At 40.4% G+C, this 17,974-nt stretch overlaps 1 long non-coding RNA gene across 1 annotated transcript; it reads left to right on the top strand.

The window, feature by feature from the left end:
- The first annotated feature begins 15,375 nt into the window (after positions 1-15,375).
- On the top strand, positions 15,376-16,078 carry LOC142367827 (uncharacterized). Its single transcript, XR_012767186.1, has 3 exons — positions 15,376-15,470; positions 15,546-15,719; positions 16,014-16,078. It is a non-coding gene; the product is annotated as an uncharacterized LOC142367827 (long non-coding RNA).
- The last annotated feature ends 1,896 nt before the right edge of the window (positions 16,079-17,974 follow it).

Genomic DNA, 17,974 nt, shown 5'->3' with positions numbered 1-17,974 from the left:
CTGAGTCCCGTGGCTGTGTAATGATAACTGATTTATTTTGAGAGGCAGCACCTTGCAGCTTGATGCAGCACCGGATATATTTGATTTATTTATTTAAACTCGAAAAATCATTGAGGGCCTGACCCTCATTTACAATGATGTCGAGTAAAAAACAAACATATAAAATATAACAATATAAAAATATAAAATAAACATATATAAGACATATATAAAGCAACATATACACAACATATATAATATATAAAAAAAGTATTAAATAAACAAACTATGAATTAAAACAAGTACATGAATGTGATAAAAAACCTCTGAGCATTTCTTTAAAGTGGTCTTGAGACATAAAAGTATCAAGACCCACCCTTTGTTGCATAGTGTTCCATGCTGAAGGTCCACAGATACTAAAAGCAGCTTTGCCCAGCTCAGTGGCATACGGTACCTCCAGCAAATTGCTGTTACGGGTTTGGTATGGATTTGCATACCTAACTAAAAGAGAGGATATATAGAGTGGAAGCTTGTCAGTAAGGGCCTTATAAATAAACATAAATAAATGCATGTCCCTTCTTTGAGAAAGTGGAGCCCACCCAACTTTGTCATACAACAAACAATGATGAGTAATGTAGGGATCTCCAGTAATGAACCGAAGAGCTGAATGATAAACAGTATCGAGTGCCTTAAGATTAGAGAGTGGTGCATGCCTATAGATCACATCCCCATAATCAATGCAAGACAAAATTGTAGCTTCGATTATCTTTTTTCTACAGAAAACTGGAAAGCAAGATTTGTTTCTGTGTAGATAACATAGCTTTTGTCTAAGCTTAGTCACAAGACAGTCAATGTGCTTCTTAAATGTGAATTTGTCATCCAGCCAGATCCCTAGGTACTTATAATGTGAAACTCTTTCAATAACAGACCCATGTAGAGTGGAGATATTCAGATCATTTCTGTTACAATCCTTAGATCGAGTGAAAACCATGCACTTAGTCTTTCTTGCATTGAGCAGAAGCTTAAGACCAATTAAGGCATTTTGCAGGATATTAAAAGACTGCTGTAATTGTTCCAGGGCCAGGTGAACAGAATCTGCAACACAATACAGAATTGTATCATCTGCATAAAGATGCACAGAGCATTTGGAGAGAAGAGGGACTATGCTATTTATGTAGATGGTGAAGAGTACCGGGCCTAAAACTGAGCCTTGCGGGACCCCCTTAGTTATTAAAAGGGGGTCAGATTGTGTGTTACTCAATTTCACAGTATGATGTCTGTGGGATAGGTAGCTCTGAAACCATCTACAAGCACTTGCACTAAAACCAATACCAGGCAAAATTTGCAGGAGCAGAGAATGGTCCACGGTGTCAAATGCTTTTGACAAGTCTACGAACATGGCAGCACAATGTTTTTTCTTGTCAAGAGAAGTGACAATATCATCCATTACTTTAGTAACAGCAGAGACTGTACTATGCTTAGGCCTAAAGCCTGATTGGAGAGGGCTTAGGATATTAAAAGCATTTAAAAATTCTTTTAGCTGATCATTCACCAGCTTCTCTAATATTTTTGAGAGACATGATAGCTTAGAAATTGGTCGATAGTTATCAGGGTCAGTCTTATCACCCCCTTTGTGCAGAGGGGTGATGTGAGCAAATTTCCATAGTGAAGGGACAACCCCAGTGGACATGGAAAAGTTAAAAATGTGCAATAATGGCTCTGCTATTATGTGTGCCGCAGTGCGCAGAAAAAAAGGATCTAGGTGGTCTTCTCCAGTTGCTTTGCGACTATCAATTGCTAGTAAAGCAGATAGCACTGTATATTTTGAAACAGGCTGAATCTTGAATTCCTGATCATTGTCTCTGGTGATATGGACATCATTTGCAGAGACATTTCCAGCCTGAGATGTACAGGAATGACTATAGCTATTATCGAAAATTTGACTGGCTAAAGAGAAGTGTTTGTTTAGAGCACAGCAAATGTCAGATTTGTCCTGTAATAGGCAATTATCAAATTTAATGGAAGAAGGCATGGGCGTAACAGATTTACTGTTTTTATAATTAACAGCCTTCCAGAATTTTGCTGGATTAGAATAAGAGCTAGAGACAAGATTAAAATAATAGTCAGATTTAGCTTTTCTCACAGATAAAGTGCATCTGTTCCTGATTTTTCTGAAACATGCCCAGTCAGAGGCATCCTTGGTCCTCCTAGCTAATGACCAAGCATTATTTCTTGACTGGAAGAGAGAGGAGAGTTCAGTGGTAAACCATGGATTTGTTCTATATTTTACTCTGATCTTTTTAAAGGGTGCATGCTTATCAACAATGTAAGAAAATGAGTTTGAGAAAAACTGCAGAGCTAAGTCAACATCAGGAACTTCAGCTGTAAGATGAATGTCACTTTCATAGAGATCATTTAAAAAAGCTTGTTCATTAAAATGTTTCATGTTTCTTTTAACCACAATGCCAGGCGGTGCTTTTTTTAGGTTGGTATGCCTAATGCAGGCAATAGGACAGTGGTCACTGATCCCTAAATCAAAAACACCACTTGCACTAATTTTGTTAATTTTATTAGTAAAAAGTAGATCAATAAGAGATGATTTTCAAGGGTTTTTTGAGTTTGGCCTTGTAGGTTCATCAATAAGTTGATCCAGAAATAGGCCAGAGAAAACTTCTCTAAGATGGTTGGAGGCATTCGTTTGCCAGTCAATATTAAAATCTCCTAACACAAGAACTTCTGAGTTAGTGAATCTAGATATCAATTCTGCCAGTTGATCTATGGATTTAGAATCAGCTGACGGAGGTCTATAGACCCCTATTACTACAAAGAAGTTGTTGTTGGAGCCATAATATACCTTGAGTGCAATCAATTCAAAAGACTTAGGTTCACTCAAGGAATAAAGAACTGTGACAGAAAAATGTGACTTCACATAAATAGCCACCCCCCCGCCCCTCCCAGCTCTATCGATTCTAAATAAATTATAGTCTAAAAGATTGACTTCAGAGTCATCAACTTCACTCTTCAACCATGTTTCTGATAATACCAGGATATCAGTGTTTGTTTGGTCGATTAAAATTTTAGGTGATCCATTTTATCTCTTTGCAATATACTTCTGATATTGAGGTGGATTAACCCAATTCCTTTTCTATCCTTAAAAACACATGGATTGCCCAGGCGAGCCACAGCAGAGGCAGAAACCATTGGAACTGTATTTATGACAGGACTGGGGCCAATATTGAGAGGAGTAGAAGCTAGGTATTCAAAAGTGGAGTAGGTACCAAACGAAATATTAGAAGGGGGACAAGGATCAGCAGGGCCCGTGCTATTAAAACTGGATAGATTAACTGACTGACTTGGGTCATGCTGAGCTGTTAGTCAGACAGAGTTAAATGCAATATAGTTTATGAAATTAGATGTCAGCATCTTGATCCCTTTTGAGTTAAGATGCAGGCTATCAGATTTGTACAGGTTATGTCTTGTCCAAAACGTATCAAAGTTGCTGATAAAACCATAGCCTGTTGCTATACAGAAGGATTTCAACCATTCATGGAGGCTAAAAAGGCGGCTAAAACGCTCAGGTTTGTTAGATGCGGTGGGAATGGGACCAGAAAAGAGGCAGTGTTTACCCAGGCTCTCAATAGTTACTGCGAGAGATTCAATCTCGTACTGGAGTTTGATTGACTGTCGGGACATTACGTAATTTGTCCCACAATGCAGTATGATGGTATGTGCAGAGGGGTGAAGATCTATCAAAGTTGGTGTGAGTTCAATAAAGTCCGCAAATTTGCCACCAGAGAGGCAGTAGGTTAAGGCACCAGGGAGGTCCACGAATCTTACAATGGAATCCCCTAGAACCAGAATGTCGGGGTTGTTGTTGCTAGTGTCGCCGTACACGGAGAGTTTCGTTGGGAGCTGGCGATTCACCGGGCTAGCTGATCTAGCCACATTAGCATTTCTGGAGGAAGTGAACTCGCGGCCGCTCACCTGTGTGGAGAGGGGAGCGGGGGGTGTGTCAGCGGCGCTGCCAGGAGAGCGATATGAATTATTCGGGTGACTACGGACGGGTCCTGAGTCTAAGAGACGAGGACGTTTGACATCAGGAGGACCATCTGGAGAACCGTCTCGGGATTTGGAGAAGCCTGACGAGTGACGTCTCTTGGATGAAGCTGTGGCCTGTTTGGTTTTCTGCGGGGAGACAGGATCGTCGGGCTCATCCTCGGCCAGCAGTGTGAAGTGGTTGAAGAGCTGGAGGGAGTCATCTTCTCCATTAGGATCGTAGAGAGGGTGGGAGAGCTTCCTTTTTCCTTTCACCACCGTTGCCCAGGAGGAGCAGCCGGGAGCCGTGGAGTCCCAGTCCGGTTGTTCCAGGCAGGCCAGCCGGGAACATAGTGCTGACTGCCGCTGGAGGAGGTCCTCGATGAGCTGTTCAATAGACCGGAGCTCACTCCGTAGCTCAGTGATCTCGGAAGCCGGAGCCATCATTAAAACTGTAAAAATGGTAGAAGACCACAGCCAGAAAAGAATGCCAAGACGAGATAGACAGATGTGCGGGACTTTCGGTAGCAGTATGGATATCAGAGGAGCGGTGGGGAAACTTACTCGCCCGGGCTCCGATAGGAGCCCACAGCGGTGAAATGGCAGATTTCCGACCCGGAAAGAAGTGGAGAAACTTACCATCGAGGGCCCGAAAAACCGGGCCCGCTGCGATATATACATTGCAGCTTGAGTTGTGCGGCGGCGCCCTCTAGCGCCGTTGTATATCATTACATCTCCTTTTTTCTGAATTACTAGATTAAATTACGGGGTGGTATGAAAATCAACACAGTTAACTTAGAACAACCGTAGCAAACATTTAAGTAGTGGTAAGTAGTTAAACAATTTAAAATAGTTAAAATATAATGAGGATCACAATAGCTCTAGAAGCATTTCATTTAAGATCAACACCATATAAATTTACATCAGTCCAACCTGAAAGGGAATTATTGTTAGCGTGTCAGGTGAATTCATTTCAGTTCTTCTCTCCTTTTTTTTTCCTTCTTTTTTTTTCCTTTTTTTTTAACATTCATTAGTGTCTTTGTTACTTCAGTCTCTTGAGTTACCTGTAAGGGAATAACATGTTGACAGGTGAGTTTCTTTCTTACAGGTTCAGTCTTTCTCTGGGTTTGGGTTTTCTGAGAGTGCGTCGTGGCTCTCTTGTGTAGTCGGGCTCCCCTTCGACAGGGGTGTCCTCTGCGCGAGCATCTTCCGCTGTTTTGATGAGTTCCCTTCTATTTCGCCTGTACTGGTGTCCTTCTGCTTCCACCATGTATGACCGTGGCTCGGGTGTTGGTTGTATCACTTTAGCTGGTCTCCACTGCTTGCCGTCTCTCAGTCTCACCGTGTCTCCGAAGGTGAGGGCTGGTAGCATGCATGACCCTCGGTCGTAGAAGTGCTTTTCTCTGTCTTGACATTCTGTCCCGAACTCCTTCCAGTGTTTTCGGTTTCAGTAGATGTTGTGCTGTGGGTAGTCGTGTCTTCGTTCTGCGTCCCATTAGCAGCTGTGCAGGTGAGGGCAGGCCATCCAGGGGTGTGTTTCTATAATCCAAAAGGGCGAGGTGAGGGTCTTGTTTGTCAGCTTTGGCCTTCTTCAGGAGATTTTTAACTATTTGCACTGCCTTCTCTGCTTTGCCGTTGGATTGAGGATATGTGGGTGACGATGTGGTGTGTTTGAATCCGTACTCCTGGCTGGATGTTTTGAATTCAGTGGAGGAATACTGAGGGCCGTTGTCGGAACAGACTTCGTCCGGTATGCCGTGTCGGGAGAACTGTTGTTTGCAGATGTTGATGACTGCTTGGCTTGTTGTGATGTTCAGTTTGTTTATTTCGATGAAGTTCGAGTAGTAGTCAACCAGGACGAGGTAGTGTTCTCCATCAAGTTCGAAGATGTCGGTGGCGACTTTTTGCCATGGTCTTTCGGGTATGTCATGTCCGATCATGGGTTCCTTTCTGTTCTGCCTCCTGTATGTGTTGCATATGGCGCATTTTGAGACCGCGTCTGTGATCTGTGCTTGCATCCCCGGCCAGAATAGGACGTCTCTTGCAAATCTTTTTGTTTTCTCAATCCCTTGGTGACTGGAATGTACTTTCTTTAACATCATCCTTCTCTGTGTGTTTGGTATGACTAGTTTGTTGCCCTTGAATATCAGTCCATCTTCTACTGTCATTTCGCTCTTGTAGTCCCAGTACAGCTTGGCCTCATCTGGCGTATCGTTTTTTTTGTTTGCCCAGCCTTGGAGAATGAATTGCTTCACTGCTGTGAGTGTTGGATCCATCTCAGTTTCTGTGCGTATTTCCTGGAGTCTCTCGGGTGCTATGGGTAGGCACATTACTGCGCATACTTGTATGTCCTCATTATTTTCATTTTCGTCAGTTTCTTTCAAGAAGTTCCTGCTCAGCGCATCAGCTACGTGTAGCTCCTTTCCTCTTTTGTATTTCACAGTCATGTTGTACTTCTGAAGCCTGAGCAGCATTTTCTGGAGTCGCAGTGGGGTCTCGGCCAGTGGTTTCTTCATAATTACCTCCAGAGGTTTGTGGTCAGTTTTGACCTCGAATGTGCGCCCAAACAGGTATTGGTAGAATTTTTCACATCCAAACATGATGGCAGCCAGCTCCTTTTCTATTTGTGCATTTCTTTTTTGGGTGTCTGTGAAGGCTTTTGAGGCGTATGCTATGGGGCAACCGTCTTGGAAGAGTACGGCTCCTATTCCGCAACTGGAGGCGTCCACACTTAAGGCTGATTCATACTCGGCGCAACCTCGCTCATACTAGCTGGTCGCAAATGGCGCAAACGGTCACGTGTCCCAAAATTCCGCCACGCCCCCCTTCGCAAGCTAGAAAATATATATATATATATATATATATATATATATATATATATATATATATATAGATATTGCAAGAAATCAGGTTATATAAGAATAAAACTAAACTAGTTAAATTGTGTCAGTTTTGGACGTTTGTTAAAACCGATCAAAGGTTTTTTCTCAATGTTATGTAATAATCAAATTATTGTCCACAAATATACCAAGTCGAATAAATGTTTATATTTCAATGCATAATAAAAAGTTTAATCAAATCATACAACTTTGTCTTTACTTTATTTAAACAATCAGAATCATGCATGAACAGTTTGATTCAGGACTCTGTTCAGAAGTAGCACCGTTACACAATGTGTACTCTAAATCTGTAACTAAAACCCTTTCCGTTTTGATTGATATGGTTCAGTTAAACAAGGGAAAGTCTTGGGTAACTTTTAACGTTTAACACTTCGTCCATCAGCAGAGTGCAAAGAATAACAATACACTGTATGCTGTGGTCTAACGGCATCATTTAAGTTGTATTAATGATTCCTAATGTCGAAAAAGGTCTGAAATAATGGAAACGGAGCATTTATGGAAGCTTAGAAAGAAGCCAGAAATATTAAACAAAAACTTTAAGATTGACAACAAGTGAAACTGTTCATGGTTTCAGTTGAGTCAATCAAAGTATTTGACTGCAACTAACAAATACTGATGAATAGAATCAAATGTTAAATAATAAACCCCAAAAATAAAGTACTTGGACAGCAGTTTCAAAGTCTAATCTACTTGAAGAAAAGAGAAAATAGTTCATTTAAAGTAGAAGCAGGTTCCAGTTCAACCAGTTTTTGTTTTTACAAGGAAAGTTTAGATTGAGGCAGGAGGAAGAGAATCAGGCAGCAACATTTTTATAGGTGAACAAAACAAAACATAAATAGATGTTTCCTCCTCACAGGTATACAACTTATTCGATAAAAGACAGTCCAGGAACAAGACAGCCTTAAATCAAATCTCCATGACGACAGAAGTCCTGAAATATCCAGTTATCAAACAAACGATCTGCTTCAGTTTCTCCAATATTCTTTCTCAAGCTTGTTTTAAAATATTTTTACTGCTGCCGACATTTATGACCCAACATCTGGTCAAATTTTGCCCTACCTTGCTCCTGTCGGTCACTTACATATTGCAGCTTAAAAATTTAAATTATTGTTGAACTGTCAGATTTTTTATGCAAAATTCCATCCTGGATTTATGGATCATTCGTGTCTCACAGATCCTGAAAGCATCCTGAACTGTCTGAGAGACTGAAACCAGAGTCCAGATCACTCCTTGATGTCATGTATCCACATGTTCTGTGAAAAAAAGATCAACAGAGATTATTTTATTATAAACTGTAACAATCTAACCAAATCAAAACTGAAGTCTAAACTGTAAGGTCAATAAATAAGGAACATTTCCCTTTGTTGCAGTTTTGCATGAGGATAACAGAGATCATTCTGGGGATAAAGGCCTTTATGAACCCTTCAGATCATGAATGCACCTTGAATCTGCTTTTATAAAGATGGAGAAGATTATCTGAATATCTTTCAGATAATCTTCTGGCTAAGTGTTCAACTAAAACTGTTACAGATGATACTGCATGTAAAACTAAATATTTCTGTGTGGTTGCTGAGAAAAATCTTGTGTTGAAAAGATCAGGCAGTGCTTCTGCACAGAAGATTTTAAAATATATCAAGCAGGAGTACAGCAAAGATTCCACTTCTAAACTACTAAACAGAGAAAATGAAAGCATTTAAGAAAACTTTCAGGTTAAGCAGGTTTTTGGTTTGAGGGTAATTTGATAGCCTCTAACAAAACACCAGGGGAAAATACAACAAGGAAGAGATAAACAAAAAGATCCTCCACTGTGAACGCTCAATGGAAAAAAAACAAGACGACATTTCTTGACATTAGTCTGAAAATATAAGGACACGATAAAATGCCCTCTAAACCACTTTTAAATCACTGCCATTATGCTTTTTATTTTTCTGAATCCAATTATATTTTACTGTATTTTGTAACCCCACACTGTTGAATCACGTGGTCAGTACTGCTTCTCAGTTTATTTCAACCTCATATTCATATAGGTTATTGTTTGATGACAGCAGCTTTTTAATAATTTATGTTTGTATGTTCAGGTCAAATCTCATGAAGTTTTCATTATTGCAGCCAAATTGACTAAAATCTTTGAAAGCTCCAGTTTCATCATCCCAATGACATCATTCATCCTCTGAAAAATAAACACCTGAAGAAGAGAAACTGCAGTAAACAGTGAGGTATGTTCGGTCTTAAGGCAAAGCTTTCAGTGTTTAGTTAACACGGTGGATCACTGTTACCCTAAGAAGGGTAAGCCCCAGCCAACTAGCCGGACTACCTTCGTCAATGCCGAAACGAGGCTGGAACTCCGCTCACACGCAGCGGGGGGTAAGAAAATGTTCATAAATGATATTACACAATGGGATGTCATACAGCTTCATGTCAAAAGAGGCGAACTATCCCTTTAACGTGTCTGACTGTTCAGTCTGACTTAACCTTCTTTTATAATTTCTGTGCTTGTAAGATCTGATTCAGCTCTGAGAAGATTATAGAAAATAACACTTTGGGATCTAATGTTACCTTCAGTCAAAGCTTAAATTATGAGAGAGAATTCATAATTTGGCTTTGAGATTCCCTGATGTTCTGAAATACTGAGACTGAATGTACATGGACAGCATGTAGTGTAATAAACAGGTTATAGTGCTGTCATGCTCTTTAGGGCAGAGGTCTTCAACAGGGGCTCCGTGGAGGTACTGCAGGGGGGTCGCGAAATCTTTGGTTGATTAGATGATTAAAAAAAAAAAAGCAGGTGGCGGGATTTTTTTACACATCTCCAAAAACACATCTGTAACTCTGTGAGTTTTTGTCATTCAAACATATAAGTGACACCATTAAAAACCTTGAAACTTCTAGTTTTCAAATATATATATATATATTAAAATAAATTATATAGGTGGCCCTTTTTAAAGAGAGTGAACAGAAATCTTTGGATTTTCTGTAGTCTCAGACTGCAGCAGCTTCCTAGGCCACACCTATGGCGAGCCTGTCCTCCTCGAAAAAACAACAAGCCCTCCAACTCAAACGACCACATTGGTCGTTTGTACAAGCAGCGTATTACGACTGCCTGGTACGTTTCAAAGCACCTCTAGCGGTTGAGTAAATATCGACACTGCGGTGGCTCACGTGACCCGTCACCGTATATTAATTTTCGCGGGAGGAATTTCATTCAGAGCACTTCTTCATTGAACGTCGTAGCATTGGTAAGTCCAACAAGTTTGTATATTTTAGTGAATTTGCTTATGTTTTATAGTAATTGATTATTGCAGCAATTCATATGTAGCTGAGTTTGTTTAGTTTGACGTTTTAGCTACAGATCAGGTCAGTGAATTATATTAAAGGCATGTGATTTTACCAGTAAGAAGATAACGTTAGCTCACATGCAAATGTCCTAGCTAGTTAGCTTACATCTATACATATAATCACTTAATGACCCTTCATCTGAAATAACTGTACATGCTAAATTGAAGGTGCCTTGCTCAAAACAGAATTTGTTTGTCCTATAAAACACTAACGTGACTGTTTAACTGTAGATTAAATGAATGGCAAAGAGAAATTACTTTTAGCCAGTGGGGTTAAAGTAAATTCTGTCAGCTGTGAAGGCATTTCTGTCCACAGGAAACAGAGTTATCCTACAGTATTTTTTACAGTTTTTTGACTGACTTAAATTCTGTGAACCCATCGCTAAAAGGAGAAAAAAAAATTAAAATATAAAAGAAAATTGCAGGTGCAGCACTGGCTAGATTCTCCAATCAGTTGCACAGAATCAGGTTCAAGCTAAATGTTTATTTCAGTGGCATCAAATAGAAGACATGGTTGCAAAACTAATCCTAGTTATCTGTTTTGTTGTTGTTATTGTTTTTCAGAACTTTTGAACATCCAGCATTTATTCGTCGATCACTATAAAAAACCAACGGCTCTTTTAAGAACCATTTTCTTATTCCTCCTTTTACTCATTTCCTTTCTCTCACAGCTTTTGCTTTGTCTGATTTTGTTTCTCACTTTCCCTCTTTGCCTTTCTACTTCTACGTCATTCCTTTCCTTTCTCCTTCCTTTCTTATCTCTCTCCTGACATCTCCAAATGGCATCTGAGTCCCTCAGACAGTCCCTCAGACAGCGGCTGGAGGCAGGGAAAGCCCTGGCAGAGGAGTGGGAAGCAAAAAGAGTTACATTTTCATGTTTTTTCTCTATTACTGCTCCTAAATTTCTCTAAAAAATATTTTTGCAGACACCTGGAAAGAATGTGTACCCCAGTAAAGGCAAATATATCATTATTTTTTTTTTTACTTTTAGCCATCAAAGAAAAGGGTCAGAAGCAGAAAACAGAAGGGGACTGAAGGCTCCAATTTTACCTGGAGGACAAGGGACCGGAATGGATACATTGTTCCAAAATACATCCGGAAGAATCGATCTGGTCAGTAAAATATTATAGTTATTATTATAAATTAATGCTGTTGGTCAGCAGTAATCTCTCTTATGTCATTGTTTGCAGTCAAACCCACTGGCACGATGGAGGTGCCAGAAGTTGATGACTCTCGGATGGATGAAATTCCTCAAGAGGTCCCAAATCTTGGTATGCATATGGAAATCTGACAGCTTAAATAAAGTCAACCTTAATCTCTGAATTTGACAAAGTCAAGTATAGGCATCTGAATATTGTATGTAGTGTCACGGCCGTGTATATGATGCATTTGCGGTGGCAAAGCCATGTAGGCCTTTTTTGTTTTATTAGAAAACGTTATTATGGCTGTCTGTGACATTTTTTAAAATATTTTTTAATTTAGATCAACATCTTAAGAAATTGAGAGACCTGCTGGGTTCGGTCACTGTCCCTGCATCAGCGGAAGTGGAGGAGACAACCAGCATGTCTGTGTGGACCAAGAGGCAGCTGACGGCTGAGAGAAAATTCAAGGCTGCAGTGCCAGAGCTTCTGAGTTGTATGCTGGCCGCAGAAAGTGTTCCCCAGCATCGCTGTCAGCAGTGCAAAACTGTTGATGCTGTGGTCAGGTGCCTGGACTGTGTCCCCTCAGGAGTTCAGTTCCTCTGTGCAGCATGTGACTCAATGGTCCACAAAAAACTCATCTTTCATGACAGAGAAGTCATGATTGATGGTTTTTATAAACACATTCCTCCGACATCCTCAGTGAAGATGGATGAAAGAGGCAATTATGAACTGGTTGAACAAGGTGCGTTCAAAGAATTTAGCTTTCTGTTTGTTTTGCTTATGTTTCCAAAAAATGCATTACATATACAGAGGCATAATATGAGCTATGTCTGAAGTTTTCTTTAACTGTTAAATTGTTTTATTATTTGACTATGTGTATAGGTATTCATTTATGAAATTCTCATTACTGCAGTGTGTCTGCTGCCGATTCTTCTGCCAACACAAATCTGCTCCTGTGGCCCTGACCAACACTTAACCATTATGGCAGGAAAGCAGACTGTCTTGGTGACTATCAATGGTATGTTTTCACTTCCTTCTACCTTTCGTATCAGGGTGACAAGGGCTCACTATTACCCTGTGGTCTGTTTTTTTATGGATACTTGTGAGATGTTATATGTATTTTTGTTTTCAGGTCCATATAACCTATGTCTGCCTGCTGTGTCCTGCCCACATTGGACCCCAGGAATCAGCGACTTGATGAATTGCAAATACTGGCCAGCAACAGCCAACTGCCGAATGCTGTTCAAATTTGATGTGCTTACATCATTTGAGCAGATGAAGTTGGCCAGCCCAGCTTTGTCCCAACAAGCATTTATCCGAATGCTTGAACACAGGGCCCTTCACACTGGACGGGTAAGAATCCTTGTTAATCAAAATGTTGAATTCTGAAGTGCAAGGTTTTTAATTAACCAAAATAATACCATTCCTGTTTTCAGATGGGCAGTATATGTGGTGATACATTCCACAGGGTGTATCGCGAGTTTGCCTTCTGCAATTTAAAAAAAGAGCATCTGTGCCTGGTCGAGCCCTTCAAGTGCCCTGCATGCACACCAGACATGCTGGCCATATCTGCAGATGGTAACAGAAAGCACTACCGCTTCAAGAAGTCCAAAGGGTCAGCAGACTAATTTTTTAATTTAGTAATTGATATATTAACTATAATGAACCTCATTGCTAAAAATGATTCTTCAAATTTAACAGGACAGATGAACCATCTCTTTTTGATGGACTGTTTATCGCACAAGATGCCAAAGTGTCTGCCTTTGTTGACCATATAAGAAGCCAAATGACGATTGTAAGGTTTTATCCAACCATCTACACATTCTTCTTTATTTTTTACTTGTCTTTGGGCTACATGTAACAGATTGTATCTCCTTTCAGAGGACTGGTCATGATGTCTGTGGGCCGGCAACATTTACTGCAGGCCGAGAAACTTCACAGAAGTCCAGGGCAAAGGTGGATGAGGAGGGCCTGGAAATTGCTGTTTGCAGACACGGAATCTTGCTGCAAGGCTTAAATCACTACCGTGGTGAAATATATGCCTACCCATTGTTCCTGCAGAAGGAGCTGAGTGAAGCTGCAAATGTAACATTCTTTTGTATGGACCTCACTTGCAGGTAATCAGAACAATTGCCAAGTCATACCTGAAGTTTTCACTGGTATCTTACACTGTATTAATTTGTTGTAGTTCGGCACAAGTGTGGTATCACTTCCATGTCCAGCAGGTTTTAGCCATTAATTACATTGGCATTTTTTTTGCTCAATGTTCATTGGTTGGCAACTGAGATTTTACTGGTGACTTCCCCTGTTTTGAATCCTCATCATTATGTCAGCATGCACCCCGAACACTAAATGGTTTTCTCATTACAGGTATTGGCCATATTTGGAGAAGATGGCAGAGAAGTTGCCCGAGCTCCAACCACTGACAGTGATGAGGCCTTTTCTGTCTGTGATGCATGCTAAGGCTCACACAGGCAAATGTGAGGTACAGTATGCAAGTTAAAAGTTTGTGTCATAAGATGCTTTTAGGACCAAACATTGCGCTTTCGTCTCACCTTCTTCAAGTACAGGTGTTTCAGAAATGGTTGACCACATTAGTGAACTCACTTAATATGCTGATGTTACACCCAAAGTTCTTGTATGGCCAGAGAAATATTTGCTATTAAACTGTTTTAACCAGCACACCATAGCTGCCTTGTGTACACAGTATCATTTTGGAAAGTTGTTTTGCAGGTCCTCAAAACTTAATGAGATTCTGTTGTCAAAACACACACATGTTTAAAAAGTATTTCTCTGGCCTAACAGTTACAATTGGTGAGCAAACGGTTACAAAAACAGCAGGGCCACCTAAGATAGGCCATGAAATTAAATTATAAGAAATACTCATTGAATCACATTATTTTAGGATGCAAATTCAATTGGATTTTTCACACTTACAGTTGGTTTGCTCTGGTTCTAAATCAATTAATGAGTTTTGTAAATTGGGGGGTCTTCTTCTTGGTTCAGTTTCTTTTCACACAGGGGAAAAATTCTAAGCCAACCAAAATCATTGCCATAAATCGTAAAACGTTCACACATTTTGTGTGTATGTTTGTTTATTTTGGAGCAGGTGAGGTGGAGCGGTAGAAACCAGGATGGTGCAGGAAATACTGTTGATGAGGAGGTAGAGCAAGTCAACAGCTTTCTCTCAAGGGCAGCTCTGACCACAAAATACATGACCAAGTCAGGTTGGTAAAAAAAAATCAAATAAAACGGCACGCTTTGACACAGCATCAGATGATAAAATTGATTGGATTTTCTCTGTTTTGTTTGTACAGGCAGAGCAGATATGATAACAATGCTTGCTATGGGATGGAACAACAGGAAGGTGGAGAGTCTCCACAAGACACTGGCAAAGCGATTTGTCAAAGTAAGAAATCTCTATTGTATTTTAACATTTACATTTGTCATTTTATGGTTAAATGGATAGTAAGTGGACTGCATTTATAGATCACTTTTCTAGTGTTCGCGACCACTCGAAGCGCTTTACAAAGCTAGTCAACGTTCACCTCATTCACACACATTCATATACAGGTGACTGAGGCTACTGTACAAGGTGCCATCTGCTCATCAGAATATCATTCACATACACAGCAATATGGGGTTCAGTGTCTTTCCCAAGAATACTTTGACATGTAGACTGAAAAAGTATTAAGCATTTTTCAACTGTAGATAAACACTTGAATAAAAATTCTTCTCGTTTTGTATTTTTTCTTTTGAAAACATTATAAATAGACTACACAGAGAGCAGAAGTGGAAGCAGGCAATCTTCAGTCTCTCCAGCACGAACTCAACATCACTTTGGATGACACAGAGCAGTGGGTGGAGGACGTGAAGCAGTGGGCAGCCACTGGTACGTAACATGGTGTGTTAGTTTGGTACTGTCATTCCTTTGGCTACATTTGGTTTTCCAACTCGGCTTGTTTCTGTTTTTCAAGAGAAACATGGCGCTCATAGTAGCCAGGAAGAGCTCCAGAGAGAGATCGACGAGATCATCTATTCCCTTAGAAGGAAGAAGCATGATCTCTATCGACAAAATGGTATTTAGTATTGCATCACTCAACAGCTTAGGCTTGTTTGTTGTCCTTACTAATAATACTTTGTTAACCTAACAGACAGCAATCAAACAAGGCAACGCAAACGGAGGAGACTGGGTGAGCTCAAGAAGAAACTGCAAGAGAGGATCATGCATTACAACACTTTTGTTTCCGGTGAAGAGACAATTGACACAGAAGCAGCATGCAGTCTCTCGGGTGATGTGGTCCTGCCTTGGGAAGCGCAAGGAGATGGTAAACAAAGTGTTGCATTTGTGTGCTTTAGAAAATAACAAAATTCAGTTGACGATTAATCTAAGTAGTAACTTTGAATAATCATTTTAACATTGGGCTGTGAACATTGGTTTAACACACAGTGCAAAGTATATAGGAAAACAGTACGACAACAACAACAAATTGGATTGTGGAAGATAAATTATGCATCATCATTTTATTTATTTACACATCATTTTAAAATCCAAATACAATTATGGTGGAACATGTTTAAATGTTTTGATTCTGTCGCATCTGTTCTCTTTCTCAAAATAGTGGTGAGCCTCCGTTTGAAGAGGCGACTTTTTGATCAGGTCATGCTGATGAGGCGTCTGGAGGAGGAGAAACTGATCATTGTGAAGGAGATGACCCAGCATTATCAGTACCTTACAAAGGCATTGGACAAACTGGACAACCTCCTTCGTCACACTGAAGAGGACATCAAGAACCATAGTATGTTCTACTGAATAACACTTCTTATCAAATCTGAAAGATTAGTTAATCACAAATCCAGCTAGCTACTTTTTGTGTGTTTTTTTTACACACAAATGCACAACCACAGAGTTGGGGATTCAAACTGCATCATGTTCCCAACTTAATTGTTCATTGAAAGCTGCCTAATTTTGAATCTAATTTTTCTTCACTTTTTACTCAAGCCTCTCCTACAGATATGACAGAGGCCGGATGCAGGGGACTGCACTGCTGTCTTTTACAGAAGAAACACATTCTTCAAAAGAAACTGAGTGCAGTCACCAGCACCTACGCCTGTGTGGACACAGATCCCGTTTTTTTTATGTTGGAAGAAGACAAAGAGGACTGTGAAGAGGACTGTGAAGAGGACTGTGAAGAGGACAACATCAGTTCAGAGGAAGAGTTATAAGCCCCTTTCACACTGCGACCCGCTACCTTAGCGGGTCCAAATTGCATCTTCGACCCGCGTCGAGCAATGTGAACGCTTGGCGTGTTAGGTGACCCGTGTCGCCTGAAGCCGAGTTCAGGGGGCGTTGCCTAGTGGCAGAGCGTCACACGAAACACATAAAATGCTGGGCGTGTACAATGACGTAGGCACAAGCCATGCGTCGGAGGTAGGGTGAAATACACCTTGAGGACTCGTTTTTGCAATTGTATATGCAGTTCATGGAGATGTTATTTTACGGGGTGTGGATGGTTACAACGTGGGATGCCGCCGAAGAACATATGCGGAGAATACATACATGGGTATTCTCCGCATATGTTATTCGGCAGTGTGAAAGGGGCTAGAGTTTGGCTTCATTTATTGAATGCTATTATTAATAATGTTTAAGCTACAAATTCACTACTAGTAAATGTCTGTCAGTATTGTCAGCAAAATGTAATATAGAATTGTACAGTAAATTGTTCCCAGTAAAATGTTTTTTTTTAAATTCTGTATGATGTTTCTGGATTAACATTCCTGCTGCATTAATGTGTATGTTGTATTTTCCTGCTGTAGATGTTTGTTCTCAAGCTCCCTCATATACTGTTAGCTAGTTTTTAATCTACAGCAATGCATCATATTTGATGAGATTAATATGTGTTTTGGGACTGCGCGGTGGAATGGTGGTTAGCACCGTCGCCTCACAGCTGTTGTGTTATCTCTTACATTGGCTGATAACAATGACGAGACGGAGAGCGGAGTTCAGTTAACTCATGTTTACTTCTCAACTCAAGTGTGCATCACATAAACAGGTCCGTGTAGCAACCTCAACCTAGCATAGCTAGATCCCGTACACAACACCTCCCCCTTTAAGTAAGAACCCCCATTTCTTTAACCTTTTTACGTAGTACTGACTCCTACAGTAAACTCGGTTATTTCCAAATCTGAACACAATATTTATGAACACTTATAAACATCCATAAAACACTTTTCCCTTCTTCTTTTCTTTGACACAGTCACTTATAAATCCAGGCGTACTGGAGGGCGTGAGACTCTGCCTGAGAAAGTGACATATGGTGTATTAGAGCCATCAGTAATCATGTGTCTGATAGTCTCTCTGACGACAGGAGTGAGTGTATCTGTGTTACCCGGCTCTGGATTTTTTTCGGGTGTATCCGGTGTTGTCTGACAGGGTTGAGGGTGTTGTATGGTGCGCATGTGTGTGCGATTTCTTCTAACCTGTCCCTCATTAGTGTGTATGATGTATGACCTGGGTGTTGTTGCATGTTGTATGACAGTCCCTTTTTTGTTCTCTCTTGGGAGCCACACATTTTGACCAGGT

The sequence above is a fragment of the Odontesthes bonariensis genome, chromosome 18 (genome assembly GCF_027942865.1).
Source record: "Odontesthes bonariensis isolate fOdoBon6 chromosome 18, fOdoBon6.hap1, whole genome shotgun sequence".
Classification (NCBI taxonomy): domain Eukaryota; kingdom Metazoa; phylum Chordata; class Actinopteri; order Atheriniformes; family Atherinopsidae; genus Odontesthes; species Odontesthes bonariensis.
The sequence above is the reverse complement of the archived record's forward strand: the minus strand, read 5'-3'. Positions and strand labels throughout refer to the sequence as shown.